This window comes from Rhineura floridana, chromosome 1 (assembly GCF_030035675.1).
Source record: "Rhineura floridana isolate rRhiFlo1 chromosome 1, rRhiFlo1.hap2, whole genome shotgun sequence".
Taxonomy (NCBI): domain Eukaryota; kingdom Metazoa; phylum Chordata; class Lepidosauria; order Squamata; family Rhineuridae; genus Rhineura; species Rhineura floridana.
In genome coordinates, this window is record NC_084480.1 from 2,697,004 (window position 1) to 2,719,663 (window position 22,660).

The 22,660-nt window shown below is 46.8% G+C and overlaps 1 protein-coding gene and 1 pseudogene across 2 annotated transcripts in view; one reads left to right on the forward strand and one right to left on the reverse strand.

The window, feature by feature from the left end:
- The window catches only part of CNTFR (ciliary neurotrophic factor receptor), a 545,676-nt gene that overhangs the window by 390,682 nt on the left and 132,334 nt on the right, over window positions 1–22,660 (reverse strand). For both annotated transcript variants that reach the window (XM_061613148.1, XM_061613142.1), the window contains exon 2: window positions 21,187–21,296. The gene's annotated coding sequence lies outside the window, so the exon portion shown is untranslated. The remainder of the gene's footprint in view (window positions 1–21,186; window positions 21,297–22,660) is intronic.
- On the forward strand, window positions 21,380–21,501 carry LOC133375822 (5S ribosomal RNA; annotated as a pseudogene).

The following is a 22,660-nucleotide window of genomic DNA, read 5'->3' on the forward strand; positions in this document are numbered from 1 at the left end:
AAAAGTTCTTCTCCCTCTCTCATAATACTAGAACTCGTGGACATTCCAAGAAGCTGAATGTTGGAAGATTCAGGACAGACAAAAGGAAGTACTTCTTTATTCAGCGCATAGTTAAACTATGGAATTTGCTCCCACAAGATGCAGTAATGGCCACCAGCTTGGACGGCTTTAAAAGAAGATTAGACAAATTCATGGAGGACAGGGCTATCAATGGCTACTAGCCATGATGGCTGTGCTCTGCTACCCTAGTCAGAGGCAGCATGCTTCTGAAAACCATTTGCCGGAAGCCTCAGGAGGGGAGAGTGTTCTTGCACTCGGGTCCTGTTTGCAGGCTTCCGCCAGGCACCTGGTTGGCCACTGTGAGAACAGGATGCTGGACTAGATGGGCCACTGGCCTGATCCAGTAGGGCTCTTCTTATGTTCTTATGTTCTTATGTACACTTCCTGGAGGCACTTGATTGGATGTTGAGGGAAACAGGATGAAAGACTAGATAGACCTTTGGTCTGATACCCATCTATGAAATGCTCTCCCCAGCAAAGTCCCCCTGGTGCCTTCAGAGACATTTTTTTGGCTCCAGATAAAGACTTCTTTCCCAGACTTTTGACAGGCTGAGATGAAGTTGCTTTGACTGTTATGGTGTGTGCATGTGTGCAGACGTCCATTCACATGTAGCTATATACATACACATGCACACATAGATCTACTGTATGATATATATATATATTAATGGTATAATGGATTTATGCTTATGTGTTGTAGGTCACTTGGAGACCTCTGGGTAACAAGCAACTAACAAGTCTAATACATCATTGCCGTCATCACTGTGCAGGTCCCTTCTGATGTCTGGTCCTGCTAGCAGGCTTCTCAGGGGGGCATCTGGTTGGCCACTGTGAAAACAGGATGCTGGACTAGACGGGCCCCCTTGGGCCTTATCCTGCAGGCTCCTCTTATGTCCTTATATAATAATAATAATAAATTTAATTTATGTGTCGCCTATCTGGCCAGTGGCCACTCTAGGCGACATACATACAATAAATATGGCAGAATACAATACAAAAATACAGTGAAATAATATAAATTATAAGAGCAAACAATACATAATAGGAGGCATTTAAAACAGAAGAATATTAAGCCTCCCCAGAAGTCTCAAAAGCCTGCTGAAAAAGCCAGGTCTTTAAGGCCTTGCGGAACATATTCAGGGAAGAGATGTGCCGAAGATCTTGTGGGAGGGAGTTCCAGAGGGTGGGGGCCGCCACTGAAAAGGCCCTCTCTCTAGTGCCCGCCAACCTAGCTGCTTTGGTTGGCGGGACTGAGAGAAGGCCTTGTGTGGCCGATCTTGTCAGGCGGCATGATTGGTGGCGTTGTAGGCGCTCCTTTAGATAAACTGGGCCGAGACCGTGTAGGGATTTAAAGGTTAAAACCAACACCTTGAATTGGGCCCGGAAAACAACTGGAAGCCAGTGTAGATCGAACAACACTGGCGTGATGTGGTCCCGGCGACGACTGTTTGTGAGTAATCGAGCCGCCGCATTTTGAATAAGTTGTAGTTTCCGGACCGTTTTCAAGGGTAACCCCACATAGAGCGCATTGCAGTAGTCTAATTGAGAGGTGACCAGGGCATGGACTACCAGTGGGAGCTGATGAACAGGAAGGTAGGGTTGCAGCCTACGTATAAGGTGTAGTTGGTACCAAGCTGCCCGGCTCACAGCCGAAATCTGAGCCTCCATGGACAGCTTGGAATCAAGTACAACCCCGAGGCTGCGGACCTGGTCCTTTAGGGGTAAACTCACCCCATTGAACTTCAGGTCAACAGTTCCCAACCTTCTCTTGTCCCCCACGAGCAGCACCTCGGTCTTGTCAGGGTTCAGTTTCAGCCTATTCCTTCCCATCCATCCACTCACGGACTCCAGGCACTTGGACACGGTCTCCACAGCCAACTCTGGTGAAGATTTAAATGAGAGATAGAGCTGAGTGTCATCCACATATTGGTGACACTGCAGCCCAAATCTCCTGATGATTGCCCCCAGCGGCTTCATATAGATGTTAAATAGCATGGGAGAGAGGATAGAGCCCTGTGGCACACCACAATAGAGAGGCCAAGGGTCTGAAACCTCCTCCCCCAATGCCACCTGTTGATGCCTGTCAGAGAGAAAGGAGCGGAACCACCGTAATACAGTGCCTCCTATTCCCAATCCCTCTAGGCGATATAAAAGGATACTGTGGTCGACAGTATCAAGAGCCGCTGAGAGATCGAGGAGGACAAGGGATCCTTATGCAGGATCCCAGAGTCTGATCATGTAGGCTCTTACTGGCGTTTTTATTTACTTATTTATTATTATTATTATTATTACCAATTATTATTTGCCAAGCACCCCTTAGTCCCCTTGCTCTGTCCCCTCCTGAACAGGCAACATTGCTTTGCTACCCCCTGTTCACCTTCTGCTCCAGCTGTGCTTTTGACACTTCCAACCTTTACGGCAATGTTTTAACCGCTGTGCCTGCTGTCACTTGCAAGCCCGTGCCTGCCTGGTAATTTGTGGCAATGAAATGTCATGGCAGAGGAAATATACAGCATCCCAGGAGCATGTAAATCTTTGATCCATAAATTTGTGCAGTCTGCACACGTCTCGGCTCTCACTCCCCACTTTCCCCAACATCCAACTTTCTCTTTTCTTTTCATGTAGTAAGTGCAACAATTTAGCAAAAGTGAAGCAAGCGAACGAGAGAGAGAGAGAGAGAGAGGCTTGTGTGATCTCTTTGCAGAATCTGTCTCCATGAGTTTGTTAGACACAGTAATGAGCAGAGAGCTGCTTCACTTGTAAAGGAATCACCGTGGGCTGCAGCACAGGCTCAAACACCAAGCAGGAGTTTGGGAAATACTCCCCGACTGTGAGAACCTGGCTCCAAAAGGAGCATGAGGCAAGCAGCACAGCAGCAGCAAGGGCATCTTCTTCACAGCTGGGGGGCAGGGGGGGAGGAGGGCCTCTGTGACGTCCTTCCCTGGCTCTCCCTGTCAGGTTCCCACCTGCTTGTGGCTACTGACTTTCACTAGGCACCACCAGGGACACCACCAGTCCGGACCGTCCTTTATATTGTTTCTCACTCCGCTCTTGCACAGATATCACTAGATCCCCCTGCTAGGCAACACCACCAGTCACGTCCTATAACCAATACTCCCAGAGACTTTGCCTGAGTCTCTCTCTAGCTGGTTACTTTTGTGACTGCGTGCTTATGCTGTTCCCAACCCCCTTGTATCTTTATATATAAAGCATACAACTCTGGGTTGCTCTGGATACCTGACTTGTTACAATTCCTCCTTCACCGCTGCCACCATTAGATACAGTTTCTGTTCAGCCTTGGTAATTACCTTGCCCTCCCTTCTGGTCTGTATATCCCCCAGCCAAGGATCAGGCCTTTGGTAAACCAAATAAGTATTTATTAAATATCAGAAATAGCAAGATTAGTTTTAGAATGTTTCACAAGCGTATGGTTTCATCTATTCCTGTTTTGTACTTGACTTATTATTAATCAGAACTCCAACTCCCTCTTTCTCCACACTCCCGACCTCCACCCTCATTCAACTGTCATTCTTCCATTTATACTCCCAGCCATTCAAACGCTCAGCCAATCATCCAGCATTCTACTGCTCATGTACTCCCCCCTCCTCTTTCACTCCACTTACCATATGCCTTCTATATAAACAGCACTTACCATATTTACACTATAAGCAGGAACATCACAGCCTCCTCCCAGCTGAACTATAATCCCCCAAATCCAAGCTTTCATTTTTTTAAAAGAGAGAAAAAAATTCTAGCATTTGTAGAACCTGAGATATGAGACAAAATGTACAGGCTCTATTCTTCACATCTTTTGTGACAAACTAGCCTGCTCCCCCCCCCACACACTGCCCTTTCAGTGTCCTTGGCCCACCTACCCCAGAAGAATTCCCAGAGATGCCCATGTTTCACACAGGAAGTTTTTTTAAAGTGTAAACCTAAGATATTTAATGTTTACTGTGCAGTATATACATGCGTGCCCTGGTGTCAATGGTGAAAAGGGCAGAAGTAGATGTTTTAGGGTTGGCTGCGGTGGGGGAGACTCTCCCTCTCCAAAGTTCTTCATGAAGTGATTGGACAGCCATCCATTGGAAATGCTCATGTTATGCACTGAACAGAGAGTTGGACTAGATGCCCTTACAAGCCCCCTCCTCCAACACTTTGGTGTTGTTATCTGCCTTCAAGTCGACTACGACTTATGGTGACCCTATAAATCAGCAACCTCTAATAGCATCTGTCGTGAACCACCCTGTTCAGATCTTGGAAGTTCAGGTCTGTGGCGTCCTTGATGGAATCAATCCCTCTCTTGTTTGGCCTTCCTCTTTTTCTACTCCCTTCTGTTTTTCCCAGCATTATTGTCTTTTCTAGCAAATCATGTCTTCTTATGATGTGTCCAAAGTATGATAACCTCAGTTTCATCATTTTAACTTCTAGTGATAGTTCTGGTTTAATTAGAACAAACAGCGAATTATTTGTCTTTTTTGCAATCCACAAAGACATAGGACTGCCACTAATAAGAGACCCCTCCCCCAGCAGCATTTACCACCACTACCCCACATCCCCAATGGCTTCATGCTGGCTGGGGCTGATGAGGGTTGCTGTCCAAAACATATGGAGAGCACCAGGTTGGCAAAGGCTACACTAATATTTCTAGTGACACTGTTTTACACCACTGATCCACCAAACCCAGTTCAGTCCACTCTTCTGACTGACAACAGTTCTGCAGGCAGATATCCTGCGATTCAGGATCCTCGTCACACAGGGCTGGGGATCATTTGGCAATCCAAATGTTGCTGGACTCCAGTTCCCATCAGACTGAGCCAGCATGGCCAAGAAATGGGGATAATGGAAGTTGTAGTCCAGCAAGACCTGGAGGCCCAGGGTTGCCAAGTCCTGCCTTAACTGGACCCAGCGGGCCTGCCCTCCTATTGCAACAGATCCCCATGGCAATCAGGAGCAACAAAATCAATGACCACAGCAACAACGCCGGTAATGAGAATCCTAAGAGCCCGAGATCAAAGGGATGGCTGCAAACAGCCAAAAGGAGAGGCGCCGAGGCAGAGCAGAATGCCCAAAAGACATTTATTACACTTATGTCCTCCAAGGAGCTCAGGGAGGTGTGCCTGTTTCTCCCCTCCCAGTTTTATCCTCACAACAACCTTGTGAGGTAGGTTAGGCTGAGAGACAGTAACTGGCCCAAGGTGAGCTTCATGGCCTCATGGGGATTTGGGACCTGGTCCAACACTCAAACCACTACACCAACTGGCTGCCTGAACCAAACGTGACACCACCGCCCTACAAAGGAGGAAGGGAAGGAATCTATGCACAAGCCAAGACAGAGGCCTCCCAAGCACCGAGATGTCCCTACTTCCTAGCAACTCCCAGTTCATGGCAAGGACACCACCAGGCAGCCCCAGCCGGATCTTAGTGGACAAGGTTTTATTGAAAGGCAGGTGGGTGGTTCTCTGGCTACCAACACATTTGACAGCTCCCGGGAATATTTATTTTTCTGTTTAGATATTGTCCTCTTTAATGCCACAGTTTTAACGCAGGACACTGAAGTGCATGTGTTAGCCAGAGAGCATTTCATCTTACAATTCAGCTTTCCTCCTCTCGGCAAAACCAGCTGCTGTATTTTCACGATATTTGCCAGACATGATAGACTGCCATCCCTACTGAAGGATGTGACTTATCAGGAAACACTGTCTGTTTGCATTAGGAGATACAACACAGCCAATAAGGGCTCCATCAACTCAGTCACACAGCCGCTTTCAATACACTGCTCTCTGGGGAAGCCCCTGGATCCCGCTTGGTGCATTCCCTATCAATAGCAGAAAGAAATACAACCCCCACTGCTAGGCCAGAGTAATGGGAAGAGCCTGCTCTGCTCACAGAGAATAAGGAGGAAAAAAAAGCTCAGTGGAAGCTGCTTTTTTCAGTGGCTGCCTTTTGGTTTTCTTTCATCTCTAAAAGGTTTGTTGGAGCAATGCCGTCAGGAGTCTGGACCAAGAGGCTAGACTCCTATTGCTGATTTAAATAGTGAATGAAGTCTTTCCAAACTCCTCTTCACCCTGTATATGTTTACTACAAAGACCAATAAATGTCTCGTGCCATGAAAATTGAGGTACTGATCCTGCCTGAAGGAAGGGGCAAGTCAGAACGATGAAAGCACATAGAGGCTCCGCATTCACACGAAACACTCAGCTGTGATTTACTGTTACCTGGATGAGTGCGCAGCGAGCACTACTGAAGCATCAGCTTTGTGTGTTTGTTTGCCGCTCCTGCATGACTTGGAGGAGGCCTTCACTTTCAAAGAATGGTGTTCTGTCCGAAGAACCAAGAATCCTGGCTTAGAACAATCTGCACTTAGTCAAACAGGCCTGTTTTATATGCCATGGTTTGGCTTGCTTTGAAACCTACCAGAGATCGTCTCATGCCAGGACTCCTGATTCATACAACACAACAAAATGACATTGTTTGAAAGTGAAACTGACTTCCACAGAAGTCTTCCTCCTGGCTGCAATTGGGGGGGGGGGGGTCCAAACTTTGGTCAACTCGTCGATGCAGCACTAAACCACTGTTTAGCATTTAATGCAAACAATGACAAATGTGATCTGCAAGGCTACTCCTCAGCTTTTCATAGTCCCTTTCATGAAGATGTGAGACAAATAAGAATGACTGTCTATGTAGGTTTGTGCAGAACAATAGGGGGGGAAAGAGGAGACACAGGGGGAGGGGGAAGGAGAACTATAGATTTCAAGAGCAACAACTACAAAAACCCACCAAAGAGTTTGGGCTGAAGCTATGATAAACTTTCAAATCCCACCCCAAAAATTGCAATAGGTGTACCAAAATACAAAACACTCCTATCAACAAGGGTGATATGTTATTGTGGTTTCATTGTTACCAAATTCTCTCATGCAGAGTCCCACACACCAGCACAACCTGGCAAGAAATATACGTGTAACAACACGGCTGTATCTAACACAGTATAGAGACTACAAAGTCCATGATGCAGCACAACACAGAGACTAAATGCCTGCAGTGCCTGCAGACCCAGTGCCTGCCGGGAGAAGGAGAACATCGCCACCCAGGGAAGGACAGCCTGCTGCTCTTGCTGCTGCTTTCTTTTTATTTATTTTATTTTATTTTTATTGTATTTGTATTTTCTTATCTTTATTTTTTATTGCTTTAGGGAGTAGGCCTGCCTGTTGGCAAATAGAAGGGAGTGTGTTGTGTGTGAGTGTGTATGAATGTGTGAATGTGAAAGTGGGGGAATTATATTGATTTAGTTTAATTTAAATTAATTTATTTTAACTAATTACAGCTGTTATTGGGTACGGAGGCGGGTCTCCGGACAAAATTGTTAGGGTGGGTGACCTGTTGACTGGCAGATAGGGATAGAGGCATGTGCAAGCCAGGGAGGGAAGTGGGGGGCCAAGTTATAGGAAGTTTGGGCGGCAGGCGCTGGAAGGGTGCTATTGGCAGACCATGCCGGAATAGGGGAACACGGGATAGATGCATTATATCCATCCCATGTTCCCAGTCTGCTCAGAACCAGATGAAAACTGGGGGACGCAAGGTTCCTACCGACCTTCGACTGCTGTTATGTAATGCCAGGTCTGTGGCTCAGAAAACCTCACTCATTCATGATATGATCTTGGATGGGCGGGCAGACCTGGCATGCATTACGGAAACTTGGTTGGACGAAGCCTCTGCTCCCATTCTTGAGGCCACGTGTCCACCAGGTTTCCGTTATGCACAGCAGCCGAGGGTAGGAAGGCGGGGAGGGGGCGTGGCAGTCATCTACCGAGAGTCCTTGGTTTTTGCCAGACCTCCTCTCCATAGGACTCAATTTGTTGATTGTATGTACTGGAGGTTGGGCCCAAAGGGCAGTCTAGGGATCTTGCTGGTGTACCGCCCACCCCGCTGCACAGCAGACTCCCTGGCCGAGGTGCTGGAGGTGCTCTCGGCTGTACGGGCGTTGTCCCCAGAGCTGGTAGTGCTGGGTGACTTCAACGTGCATGCCGGGACCACTCTCACTGGAGCCCCTCGGGATTTCCTGGAAACCATGGCTTCCTGGGAACTGCACCTTAGTAATACTGGGCCCACCCATGTAGCCGGTCATGCTCTCGACCTTGTATTTGTCCTGGGAGAGGAGAGAAGTGGTCTGAAGTTGGGAGTGATTCATGCCACTCCTGTGTCATGGTCAGATCACTACCTGGTAAACATGGACTTCTCGATGCCATGCTCCCTCCGCAGGGGTGAAGGACCTATTAGAATGGTCCGCCCCAGGCGCCTGATGGATCCGGATGGATTCCTGACTGCGCTAGGGGAATTGGAACCTGCTGAAGGTTGCCTGGTCGAAACCCTGGTGAAGGCGTGGAATGATGGGATCACCAGGGCATTAGACCGGGTGGCTCCGAAACGTCCTCTCCCCCTGAATAGAACTCAACTAGCACCATGGTATACACTGCGGTTGCGTAGTTTGAGACAGGAGGTGAGACGACTAGAGCGCCGGTGGCGGAAATCTCGCTCCGAAGATCTCTGGACACAGGTTAGAGCAGCAGTAGCTGCCTACCAAGTGGCAATAAAGGCAAGAAAGAAGGCTTTCTTTGCTGCCTCTATTGCGTCTGCGGAGTGCTGTCCCAGGAGGCTGTTCCAGGTGGTCCGAAGCCTGGTCGGTCCAGTTGCTCAGGAACCCTTGGAACAGTCAAAGGCCTCCTGTGATATATTAGCAAAGCACTTCCCTGATAAAATCGAACATTTACGGAGCTCGATCCCGTGCGCCGTGGACACAGTCGATGAACCAGAGTTGGCCAGTTGCATGCCGGTAAGTTGGGATCGGTTTCAGCTTCTCCCTTCTGAGGAAGTGGACAAGGTTCTTTCATCTGTGAAGCCTACCACTTGTCTAACTGATCCTTGCCCATCATGGCTCCTTATGAGCTGCAGAGAGAAATTGGGCGAGGGGATCAAGGCGGTGGTAAACGCTTCCTTGAAAGAGGGTGTGATGCCATCAGCCTTCAAGGAGGCAATTGTAAAGCCCATCCTGAAGAAGCCCTCCTTGGATCCCCAAGTTTTCAATAATTTTTATTCAGATTTTCATAAAACATACAAGACAAAATCATAAAACATTCAAAGACAAAAAACAAAATCAAAAATAGTTAAACAAAAAGAAAAAAAGAAAAAAAAAAAACAAAAATAAAAAATAAAGAGTAAAATATTGACTTCCCATTTGTCAAAGATCAAATCAGTTATAAGTCTATAATATATAACAATCCTGTCTCTTAAGTCATATTATAAAATCACTTTCCTCCAGTAGTTATCTTACTTAATCATCAAATCTCATAAACATTACTTTATTCTTTCCACAAAAAGTCAAAGAGAGGTTTCAATTCTTTAAGAAATATATCTATCAATTTTTTTTTCCAGATAAGCATATCGATTAATCCATCTCATTACTAATTATGATAATCTTATTGTCATAACCATAGTCAAAATAAACATTTCAATTAATCCATCACATCAGAATCTGTTAGGTTCAGTAATTTCAGTAGCCATTGTTCTATTATCCCTATTAGTTCCATTTTCCATCTTCCATCTTCAGTAGTCTTGTTAAGTCCAGTAATTTCAGTATCCAATCTTCCATTATCAGTATTCCATAATAATCTTGCTGTCAAAGCCATAGTCATATAGTAAGAGTCTGATGGGAATTACCTCTATCCCAAATATTTTCTTGCCATCCATTCTGAATAGGTTGCTGAAATACTGCTGTAAAATCATATCTCTGTTCTTTTTTTCAAAATACACTGGGTCATCTCTTGAAAGTTTTTCCATTGTCACATGGCTGCAGTTAATTCCATAGATTTTCTCTATATTGGGCTCCATCACATCATTCCAGTCCAGAAGATTATCCATGCCATTGATAACTTTATCTCTAGAATCTTCATTAATTTCTTCAGAGATAACATTGAGTTCCAAACAATAGATTTTATTTCTAAAGTCCATAGACTCCAAATCTTGTTCCTGTTCCACGTTTGTTCCAATCTCCGGGATCTCCTCTCTCACAGGGACCCCTGTTCCAGTCTCCAGGGTCTCCTCTCTCACAGGGACCCCTGTTCCAGTCTCCAGGGTCTCCTCTCTCACAAGGACCCCTATGTCTTTAATCTCCTGTGTCTCCAAACAATAGATTTTGTTTCTAAAGTCCATAGACTCCAAATCTTTTTCCTGTTCCACGTTTGTTCCAATCTCCGGGGTCTCCTCTCTCACAGGGACCCCTTCCAGGGTCACCTCTCTCACAGGGACCCCTATATCTTTAATCTCCTGCTTCATTTTACTCAATTCAATTTTCAGCTCCTTACAACCCTGTCGCAGGTTTTGTTTCGTTATCTCAATCTCATCCATTATTTTCTGAAACATAGTTATTTCCAGATTCTCAGCCACTTTCTTAATTGCCATTTTAAAAGAAAAATATAGGAAAACCACTTCTTATTTCAGCAACAATTGGGTTAATACTCCAAACTTGGTGACATCACAGTATAAACAGAGCAGACAGCCTTATCTCTCCATGCTTAAGTAAACAAAATGCAGTTCCCAGGATCGAAACAATTAATGGCGGTCGTCAGGAAACAGATTCGTCAAAATAAAATAGACCAAAAAGAGAGTAGTCTCAGACAATATAATATTCTTCAAAATAAAAATCTGGAATAGAAATCCCTCTTCTGTGTATATCTTTAGAATGCAAATCCAGGACAGCTTTTTGCAACAAAAACAGAGATAAGCTATTAATTAGTGAGTAGCAGAGAGAAGTTATGGCTCCCCAGTGAGATGTCAAAAACCGATCAATCTGGCAAATCTCTTTTAAACAGCAACAATTTAAGTCAAGTAAAAGAAAAATATAGAAAGAAGGGTGCTTGCCTGTTAGTGCGTTCTCTCTTAGAAGATAAGATGAACGTTCGCTTTATCAGATAGAGCTTGTTGTTGAAAATCCGTCCCACCTTCGTCGGCTGGACCTCGTCCCATAAATTAATGAGATCTGGTCGTCCCAACAAAAATAGGCTTTGAGGTTAATCTCTTCGTTTCTCCCTACCCGGGAGAAGTTTAATCAGTCAAAAAAAAAAAAATCTGACTGATATATCTGAATAAGCTTCTTTTGAGGCAGGAGCCCGTCTCAAAAGCAGGCACAGGCTAAGTCACCCTTCCCGGAAGTCGGATCCCCAAGTTTTCAATAACTTCTGCCCAATTTCGAACCTACCATTTTTGGGCAAGGTCATTGAGCGAGTGGTGGCCAACCAGTTGTCAACACACTTGGATGAAACGGATTACTTGGATCCATACCAATCGGGTTTCAGGACTGGTCACGGAACTGAAACAGCCTTGGTCGCTCTGGTAGATGATTTGAGGAGGGCATTAGATAGGGGAGAATTCACCTTTCTTGTCCTCCTCGATCTCTCAGCGGCTTTTGATACTGTCGACCACGGTATCCTTTTACATCGCCTGGAGGGATTGGGAATTGGAGGCACTGTATTACAGTGGTTCCGTTCCTTTCTCTCCGATAGGTTCCAACAAGTAGCATTGGGGGAGGAGGTTTCAGACCCTTGGCCTCTCAATTGTGGTGTGCCACAGGGCTCTATCCTCTCTCCCATGCTATTTAATATTTATATGAAGCCGCTGGGGACAATCACAGGAGATTTGGGCTGCAGTGTCACCAATATGCAGATGACACTCAGCTCTATCTTTTGTTTAAATCTTCACCAGAGTTGGCTGTGGAGACCTTGTCCAAATGCCTGGAATCCGTGAGTGGATGGATGGGAAGGAACAAGCTGAAGCTGAACCCTGATAAGACCGAGGTGCTACTTGTGGGGGACAAAAGAAGGTTGGGAGATGTTGACCTGAAGTTCAATGGGGTGAGTTTACCCCTAAAGGACCAGGTCCGCAGCCTTGGGGTTGTACTTGACTCCAGGCTGTCCATGGAGGCTCAGATTTCGGCGGTGAGCCGGGCAGCCTGGTATCAACTACACCTCATACGAAGGCTGCAACCCTACCTTCCTGCTCATCAGCTCCCCCTGGTAGTATACGCCCTGGTCACCTCTCGTTTGGACTACTGTAATGCGCTCTACGTGGGGTTACCCTTGAAAACGGTCCGGAAATTACAACTTATACAAAATGCGGCGGCTCGACTACTTACGAATAGTCGCCGCCGGGATCACATCACACCAGTGTTGTTCGATCTACACTGGCTTCCAGTTGTTTTCCGGGCCCAATTCAAGGTGTTGGTATTAACCTTTAAATCCCTATACGGTCTCGGCCCAGTTTATCTTACGGAGCGCCTTCAATGCCACCAATTATGCCGCCCAACAAGATCAGCCACTCAAGGCCTTCTCTCAATCCCGCCGACAAAAACAGCTAGATTGGCGGGTACAAGAGAGAGGGCATTCTCAGTGGCGGCCCCCACTCTCTGGAACTCCCTCCCACAAGATCTCCGGCACGCCTCTTCCCTAAATGTATTCCGTAAAGCCTTAAAGACCTGGCTCTTTCAACAGGCCTTTGGGATCTCCGGGGAGGGTTAATTACTGTGACTGAAATGCCTCCTACCCTGTTTTAATATTGTTGCTGCTGTATTATTCTCATACTGTTTTTTATTGTATTATTGTATTTTATCTCATTGTGTTTTAACTGTTTTGTACGTCGCCTAGAGTGGCCTTTGGCCAGATAGGCGACACAGAAATTAAATTTATTATTTATTATTTTATTTCACAGCCATGTAAAATCCTCCATGCATTACGGATGCCTCAAAGCAACCAAGGACTTGAGACAAAGTGTTGCTGTGAACTGGGAAAGCACAGAAACACACACACACCTGTTTACTACTTTACTGGAGAAATCCACTGGTTTGTAGCTTGGAAAACTGAACTGGAAATACAGTTTCAGGTTTTGCAAAATGTTACATAGTCAAGGACAGAGTTTTAATGTTTAGATGTTTATGGTTTAGGTAGCCTGGCATGATACTAGTACCAGCTAAAGTACCGCACACTGTACAGAAGTGATGCAATCCTTGCCCAGAGGGTTTACAAGCCAAGGCACTTTGGCAAACATGTGGAGGAAGAGGGATGGGCAAGCAAGTCCAAAAGCTTCCAGCACATCTTTACACCACTGGCTGGCACAAGTCAGAGATGTCATTCGTTCCACTCAGTGGCTTACCAGGAGTGTGCAAACATAGGAATGTAGGAACAGCGGCCTTCTACTGAGTCAGACCGTTGGTCCCTCTAGTTCAGTGTTGTCTGCGCTGACTGGCAGTGGCTCTCCAGGGTTCCAAGGAGGGGCCTTCTCCTCCAGCCCTATCTCAAGACGCCATAGGGGACTGAACCCAGGACCTCCTGCATGCTCTGCCGCTGACCTCTGGCCCTTCCCCTATGCACACTCCCAGAGAGAAACTCGCTGCCATATTGCCTCTCCTCAGACCTTGTTACTCCCGTGCTGTGCTGAGCTAATTCAAGGTCTGAGTTAGTGCGTTGTCCGAATCTGGGCTTGTGGCTAAACTCTCTCCTCGCTAATCACGAGCTGTAGCCAAGAACAAACAAAATACAATAATGAGCAATGTGGCTGGAGCTCCTCTTTGGAAGCCCCAGAAAGCAACTGTATGAACCGAAAACTGGGCTGTCACCCTGCAGCTGAGAAGGATGCATGGTGAAGCAGAGGAGGGTCATGGAAGGGACCAGGGGTGTAGTGGTCCAGGGTCTCAGGGGGTCTTAGACTCCCGTTACTTTTTTGGGAGCAGGGTCCCTCTGTCTCCGGCATCCTATGAGACAATCAGCATGAAAGGGGAACATGATAGCCACTGAGAAGAGTCTTCTAGCATGCTTCTTTAACCTTTCCTGCTGATTGCAGCCAATCAGAGTGAAAGGAGGTGTGCCAGCAACTGAGAAGACTCTTCTCAGCAGCTAACAATCTCCCCTTTCGTGCTTATTGGCTCCTAGGCATATATGTGTTGTTGTAGGACAAGGAATTAACAAGGATCTCATTCTCAACTGAGCAGTTAAAAAAAGGGGGAGATAGCTGTGACTAACTTGAAGAGATCCTGCACTTCTGAATTTGGCACTACACTACTGGGAGAGACTCGCACCTCCTGTCCTGCGCTGAGCTAACCTTGAGGGAAGGACCTCCCCCATGCCTCTTTCATTTCAGCCAAGCCTCCCCAAGCCCACTTCTCGGCATCACCAGCGGCAGCAACAGAGGTGGCCCCTGTCGCCTCTTCATTTCTTCTTTCTTCTTCTTATTGCATTTCTTAGTCGCCCATCTGGCTGGCTATCCAGCCGCTCTGGGCGACGTACAAGATAGGCATACAAATATAACAGACATTAAAAATCTGAAAACAATGACGATAAAATCAAGTTTTATTTGACTCGATTATGCGTCATAACAGAGACAATTATGGTGGTGGTGATGAATTTGACATACGACCCTCCCTTCACCCTGAGGTCCCACAGCAGGCTGCAACAATTAAAACGCAACATTAAAAACAGGGTGGGCCCTAAAAATATACATCTCATTTGCCAAAGGCCAGAATAAAGAGGTGCCAGGCGCACCTCGGCGAGAAGGGAGTTTCACAACTTATGGGCTGCCACAGAAAATGTCCTCTCCTGGGCCGCCACCCCACTCCCCAAATGTCTGGGGGCAGTGGAACTACCAAGAGGGGCCCCTCTGCTAATCTGAACAACTGAGAGGGTCTGTAGGGAAGGGGGGTTCACTTGCCCAACTGTGCCGGGTGTCCCTTTACCCAACCAGAGTCCTCCTGACATCCTGTCTCCTTTGCCCACATCTGATGAAGACCCTACAACAACTTGATGCCTTCCAGGCGTTCCAGACTTCAACTCCTGAAAGCTGCAGTCTGGCACCTCTTCCCCACAATTAGGCAGCAGCACTGCCAAGTCAACCAGTGTCATTTCCATGTGGACTTACGCCTCCAGCACATCCAGCTATCAGCTAGGGCTGATGGGAGTCACAGGCCAAAACGTCTGGAGGGCACCCAGTTGGAGAAGGCTATGCTACGACATTTAGAAGGAGAAAAATATCCACCTCCACTTGGCCTCTCTTTCCCAACCATCCACCCCCAAACTCTTCTTCCTATTTTCCTTGGACAGTTGTTTTTTTTTGGGGGGGGGGGACTTAGCCGATCAGATAACAGCTGTAGTGCCTTGCCAGGGATCACACACTGGAGTGGATGCAGTATTTTTTTTTAATGGGCCAGATCATATGCTTTATTAAGCAAGATCTTAATCTTATTAAGCAAGATTACTGCAATCCTATCACCAATTTATTGGGAGTAAGCCCCAGTGAACTCAGTGAGAAGTACTTCTGAGTAGACATGTGCTGATACAAAACAAGCCTCCCCTCTGAATAATGAAGTTTTGTAGGAGATACAGTAAATGGTTTTCTTTAGGGGTTTGGGGTGTTAATGGTTACTTTTTTGTTTTTAAATAATTGTTTTATTATGTTCATAATGTTGAAAAGTTGTTTTTGGTTATTATATTTGTTATGTCACTGTTTTATTATTTTTTGTTATTAGGAAATTGTTTTTGCAATTGTTTTTGACATGTATTTTTGTTCACCTTGTTGTAAGCCGCCTTGAGCACAATTTTATGTGGAAAGGCGGCATACAAATAAAATGATGATGATGATGATGAAGATCTAACTCATTCCTGCCTCACCAGGCCCTTCAGTATGCACCAGCCATTAAACACAATTAGCTTGCATTTACAAATCTCTAAAAAGGCTCTGGCTGCCCGTTTGAAGGCCACCGCTTGGAGGCGTGGGGGGAGAGAGAGAGAATTATTTCTTCCTCCAAGCTGAGCCCTTCCTGCACTGTTGTCCAATTAGCCAAGCCTGGTTTAAACAGCTAGATCCATTTCTTCCCCCAAACCCAACTCATAGAAAAAGTGTGTGTGTGGGGGGGGAGACAGCTACCATTCCGTCGCTGCTTAAATTTGGTTCAAGTCAGAGCTGTAAGGAGTGGGGAAGGGTCAGTGTTGCACCACATCAACCTCTATGAGCGTTTCAGCATTTTTCACAACAGCCCTCTACCATTTTGCTACCCGCCCTGGTACCTAAGAGATTGTTTGTTGTTGCTATGTGCCTCCAAGTCGATTACGACTTATGGCGACCCTATGAATCAGTGACCTCCAAGAGCATCTGTCATGAACCACCCTGTTCAGATCTTGGAAGTTCAAGTCTGTGGCTTCCATGATGGAATCAATCCATCTCTGGGCCTAAGAGATGAGAACAGGCAAAATACTGAAAGCAATCTGCAGTACTGCCCTGTTCGTAACCCCTGACTGTACACACGTGCAAGGGTTGTGGATTTTCCAGTTTGGCCATGACACACAAATGCCATCTTGTTTTGCCAACGTGGACCGAGTGAGTGAACGGCGGTGTGTGTGGATGAATTATGGCACAAAAATGGAGGGTTTTGGAGGATATGATACTGGCCTTAAAGGAAGAGACCCCTTGGGTCAACCCTTTGCACACAGTTGTTGCAAGGCGTTGCCCTGGAAACTCCAGAGCTGAAGGAAAGCACACTCCTCCGTTGCCAGGGCGTGCAAGAGGCAAAGCACACTGTCAGGCTACTAACGTATTGCTAACGTATTAGGCTACTAACTAATTTCAGCTGGGAAATCCAGGTGCCTTGCACTGCCTGCTAAGCCACTGTTTCAGGCCATGAGAGAAGTTTGAAGTCTCAAACCACCCATTTTTTTTATTTAAGCCTTGGATCTCCCAACAGTGAAAAGCTTTCAGCATGTCACAGACACACACAAACGCTGGAGGTTCTTAGCCCTCCCTGGACCTGGGGGTTAAAGGCAGCAATGCCCTGCTGGAGCCCCCCCAGCAGTGGATGAGGGCACAGAGGACGCAGTCACCGAGGAGGATGCCGTTCTGTGACCCGGGAGACTCACTTGCCTCAAGGCTTGGCACTCTCAGGTGGGCAATGGCAGCGGAGAGCTGCAGGGCAGGCGGGGAAGCTTCCTCAAGATGCTGGCATAGAAAGCGGCAGGAACGCTTTGGCTCTAAAGGATGGAGAGGAAAAGCCTCGCTCTGCATTTCCTTGTGGTGGGAACAGGACGAAAGGAGGGACCCCACAAGCCGTCAATGTGCCACCTCTGTCCCAAGGCCATCAGGACCCGCCTCCCACCATCTCCACTCCGGCCAGTTTCCTTGTGCAGCCCTCTAGAGCAGGGGCAGCTGAGGTGGTGCCCTCCTGGTGCCATGCCATGTTCATATCCCCTGGGGCTGCCTTGAACAGACGCAAGACCTTTGGACTATCAAGCTCAGTACCATGACACTAACTAGCAACAGCGCTGTCTGGGATTGTGGAAGGACACCCCTCCCAGCCCTACCTGGAGATGTTTGGGATTGAACTTCGCCATGTTCATAATATTGAAAAGTTGATTTTGCTTGCTGTAGTATTTGTTGTTATGTTACTGTTTTAATTACTTTTTGTTATTAGGAAATTATTTTTGCAATTGTTCTTGAGACGTATTTCTGTTCACCTTGTTGTAAGCCGCCTTGAGCACATTTTTTTTGTGGAAAGGCGGCATACACATAAAATGATGAACGAATGAATGAGCAAACGAATGAACTTGGGACCTTTTATATGCAAGGCAGATGCCCCGCCACTGAGCTATGGACCTTCCTCAGCCCAACAACATCTGGAGGACTCCAGCCTAGCTAATTCATGTGCTCTGCATGTGTGCACTGGAATGAAGACTCCCATCATTCCTAATCGCTGACTGATGGGAGTTGAAGTCCCGCAACATCTGGAGAGCACCATGCTGCCTTTTCTTGCTCTAGGAACATGCATTTTGCACAAGCCTGACAAAGGGTCCTAAGAGAGCAGTGGCCCCAGGGCCCAACCAAGCCCAAGCCAAACCATTGTTCTACATATCCAGCAGCTCTCTGACGTTTCCAGGCAGAAAAAGGTCTTTCTCAGCCCTGATCGCTGAGATTCTTTCATCTGGAGAGTCTGGGGGGTTCAGCCTGGAACCTTCTGCATACAAAGCACATCTCCCAAATCTAACCTGATTTGTGAAGGAGGAGGTCCGTCCGTTCTGTCTAATGGCCAAGCCCTGCCTCTAGGGCTGGCCGTGCATCCTCCACATGCCGCCACCCCCAGCCAGTCAGACTTTCCTGGCCCTGGGGCCAAGTGGGACACACTCCATGCCCTCCCGATATTGACCAGGGGACCGCCAGGCCATCTCACGGCATATCTAAAAACTCTGCCCACTGGCCCAGCGTCTTCCTAGAGCCACACAACAAGAACTAGAGTTCCACCTCTCAGAGGGGACGAAGAGGCAACGTGTTCTGCTCCGACAAGGAGAAGAAACAGCAGCGCCAACTCTTAGCACTTTCTTAGCCAAGAAAGCCTTCATAAACTCTTCTCTCCACTTTGCTCTGGTCCACTAATCCAACTGAGCCACGCTCCCAGCTCGTAACAAAGTTGCGAGACATTTGTCAGATGTCTGACTAGACCCATGGCTAATTTTACAGCGTTAATTTATCTTAGCATATTTAATTTCATCCCTCCGGATCCCATTATCGCCGCTGTACCTTGCAGCCAATGTGTAGTGGTAATTGCTATTATTAGCAACGTGCCACGCAAGAAAAGGGGGTGAGAAAGATGGGGGCAGCCAGGTCGGCAGGGGCTCAGCACAGTGAAAAGGGGAGAAGAGCAAATTACTGCAGGGGGGAATCTTAAAGCTACATTAGGGCAGGGTGAAAGGGGAGCAAACTGACGGAGTAAAGCCTACAAAGAGGCAGAATACTGGAGACATTAAAGAGGCAGCTGGACAGCCATCTCTCGGGAATGCTTTGATTTGGATTCCTGCAAAGAGCAGAGGGTTGGACTGGATGGCCTTATAAGCCCCTTCCAACTCTACTATTCTATTCTATGATTCTACAAGTAAAAACCGTCAGGGGAACAGAAACAGAAGAAGCTGCCTTTTACTAAGTCAGGCCACGGGTCCATCTAGCCGAGTACTGTCTACACTGACTGGCAGCAGCTCTCCAGGGCTTCAGGCAGCAGAGAGTGTTGTCCAGACCTGCCTGGAGAGGCCGCTGGGGACTGAACCTGGGACCATTTGGTGATGGGAAACAGCTGCTGAGGCCGCCACGGAATGATGAAAAGGGTTAGCTGCAAGAAGGCCTCTTCTGAAAGACAGGCCAGCTCCTTGCAACAACCCTTGGGGGCACGCCTGTCTCGACTCCCCTGCTAGAGAACGCCCCCATGCCGCCTGCCTGAGTGACACCACAGGCCGAAGCAGCAGTACCTGTTGCTGATGCATTTGGCAAAGTGAGCAGCAGAGGGAATCTCAAAGGGGCTTTGCTTAGAAGAAGGCAAACATTTCCAGTCTCCCCAATGCTGTGAGCTCCCTGGACTAGATGCTGTTGTTTGACCAGAGATTTGGGGGCAAGGAGAGAGAAGCGCATTAGCCCGTGTCACCTGCATCCTGGGTAAAGCAAACAGGCAAGCCTGTCTCTTCGAATCCCACAAGCAGGCAAGTCCAGCCCCAAATGTCAAACTTGCAGACAAGAGGCAGCCGCTGTTCATATCTCTGGTGCCGCTCAAGCAGGGAGGTTTTTGTCTGGTATATCAAAGAGATCTCAGTGGCATTCTCTGAAGTGCAGGAGAGAAAAGCTAACAAGTCAACTGGGTAGCAATGTATGCAGGCGGGGGGGGGGAATCAGGTTCATACCTCCCTGTGGTCTCTGCCCCTGACCTCCATGCACATAACGAACACAGAGAGACTCTGAACATGGGGCCTGAACCTTGTTAAAAATGGAGATTTGAGAATTCAGGGGGTATCTTTATAGGCCATGCAAAGTTAAGATTGAGGAGATCAGGCTACCCATTTACATTCAGACGTGCTTTTCAGTGTCCATCCTACAGCTCGACGCCCTTCTAAGACTTATTGACTGGATACATCTTTGGAAGTGAAGGGGGAATGCTCCTCTTGTGACCAGGGGTCAGGGATGAGGCCCATGCCTGCTGTCTTCCATTCCCCTCTCACAGTATTTTGAATTACAGACTATATAATCCCAGGAAGGATACACTGAGATGTCATAAAATCTCTCCAAGGATTATAAAGACACTTGCAGAGCAATGCCCTTTCAGCTGAAAACAAAATGTCAATCATGTAACTCAAAAAGAGGCGAAACCACTCAAATCAAAATCAGTCATGCCTCAAAACCTATTACAGATTAGATCACCCCAAAAGGGAAAGAAAAGAAAGAAAACACATCCACCAGCTTGAATTCCATAGCAATGAAATTTCCATCACAATTTCCATGTTAGCTCCCCCCCTTCGGTAGCAAATAAGCTTCAAGAAATGATTTCCTGTCTTGCATTATGCAGGCTTAAGATATATTCTCAAATGGCATCCAAGCATAAACAAGAAACAATCAGATAAAATTCAGATGAACCTTCCTAGAATCATTCAGAGTCCCCACGGGAGTCTCAGCCGAATCATTCTTTTCACATGGCCCTCAAAAGCAATGACATCAGACCAGTCTTAGATCATCTCCAGGACTGACTCAACGACATCACCACTGTCATGATGACACAAATACTGCCTGTATCATTCATGACATCACCCTGGAACATGATACATAAGAATGAACTCTCAGGGGAGTGAAGGAGAGTTCAAAAGACACAAACACTCTTCTGAAGCCAGGCTGCTGAAGGAAGGCGCAAGTCACTTACTGCAATGCTAAGTCTGAAATCTGTGCTTTTGGGAGTTTTCCAGGTGGAAAAACTATCAAATATGCACAGCCCTCCATGAACAGAATAGTAAAAAGCCACCAAGTCATAACAATTCTTTGCCACAATGGTGGATAGACAAAACCCGGAATGTATTTGGCATCATTAAGGCGACTTGGTGCCAAGAAGCCACCAGTGGACAGCGCAAGAGTGAGAGAGAACTTTTGCATCCAAACAGAAACAGCACACCTGTAACAATTCTCATCCATCAAGAAACAATTTGAAGATTACCCAAACACAGTGATGCAGACACGGACTTGGGAGTAACTTCCACAGGCACTGAGCAGACACACACTGGTCTGTCTTCATCAGGCACTCACCTCTCAGATGCTCCGGATCGCAAAGTGTGGCCGAAATTGCTCATCCAACTCTTCCCAGCTTCTCCACGCTTCGCCTGCTTTGGGATCTCGTCTTGGAAATCCAGGGCTTTCTACCAAGATAAAAGGGTATGTCGAGTCAGCTGAAGTCTTAGGAGATCTTGGTGCAGCTTTTTTGCTATTAGTATTGATAGTTAGCTACGGCCGTACTACCCTGAACACGCCCGATCTCGTCTGATCTCGTCAGCTAAGCAGGGTCAGGCCTAGTTAGTACTTGGATGGGAGACCGCCTGGGAATATGCCTGAGTGCCGTAGGCTTAGAGCAGTGGTTCTCAAACTTTTTGGTTCACGGCGCATTGTAAAACATAAAATATTTCTGGTGTACTTCGTGTACAAAATTAAAAATATATTAATATATTTTAACTATGAATAAAAATAAATTAAATACAAATGGGTTTCTTCTCATTTTTAAAATATACTTTCATAATATTCGCGGCACACCAAGTCACCTCTTGCAGAGCACCAGTGTGCCATGGCACACCGTTTGAGAATCACTGGCTTAGAGGAAGGCAATGGTAAACCACCTCCGAATACCTCACATATATATAGATATATAGATGTAGATATAGATATAGATATAGATATATAAAAGAATCATAGGGTCACCATAAATCGTAATCAACTTGAAGGCATGTAACAATTGATAGTTAATGACCTGCCTTTGCACCAAATACTAAGATGCCCATCATGCAAGCCTGATCAACGTGGTTGGCATTGTTGGAAAAGGCCAGGCTTGGAATACACACTCCTGGCGAGTCAATGCTCTGTGTCAAATGGCCCAGATGGAGAACTTCACTGAGAACTACTTAGAAGTATGTGGGAGTCCTTGCATTGACTTCCATCAGGCTTTTGGAGCTGATCTTTAGAAGGACCATTAAACAGGGGTAAATAAGGGAAACTCCCGTGCAAGCCTGCTTGAGAAACTCATTTGCAAAGCTATAGGAAATAATTGCAAAGTTTTCCTGGAGCCTGAAGGAGGGAGCGGGCTGTTTGTCTCGTTGGCAGCCCCTGCCGTACACCAATTTATCACGCTTGTCAGGTGTCAGCCACGGAAAAATTTAACTGTGCCTTCCCCCCTCCCACCCCATCATTCAGAGCACATGCTGTGAGGATGGCTAGACCACCAGAACAATGACTGACAAATGTGACAGGAGTGTGTGTGTGTCCCCCGCACCTGCCATTTGCATGTTGTACCCCAATGCTCACAGACCTGTTGAGTAAAATTAGATGATAGACCCTTTGCAGCTCTGAACTGTGCTGGCAACAAACCAGCAAGCCCATTTCCCCCCTTGCTGCCGGGTTGTTAGAGACATGTGCAGGACAGCTTTGGAGAATCCCTTGGGGTGGGGAGCGGCAACTGGGAAATTTCAGCTCAACTCAACTTGGGACAAAATAACATGACTACGAGGGCTGGCAC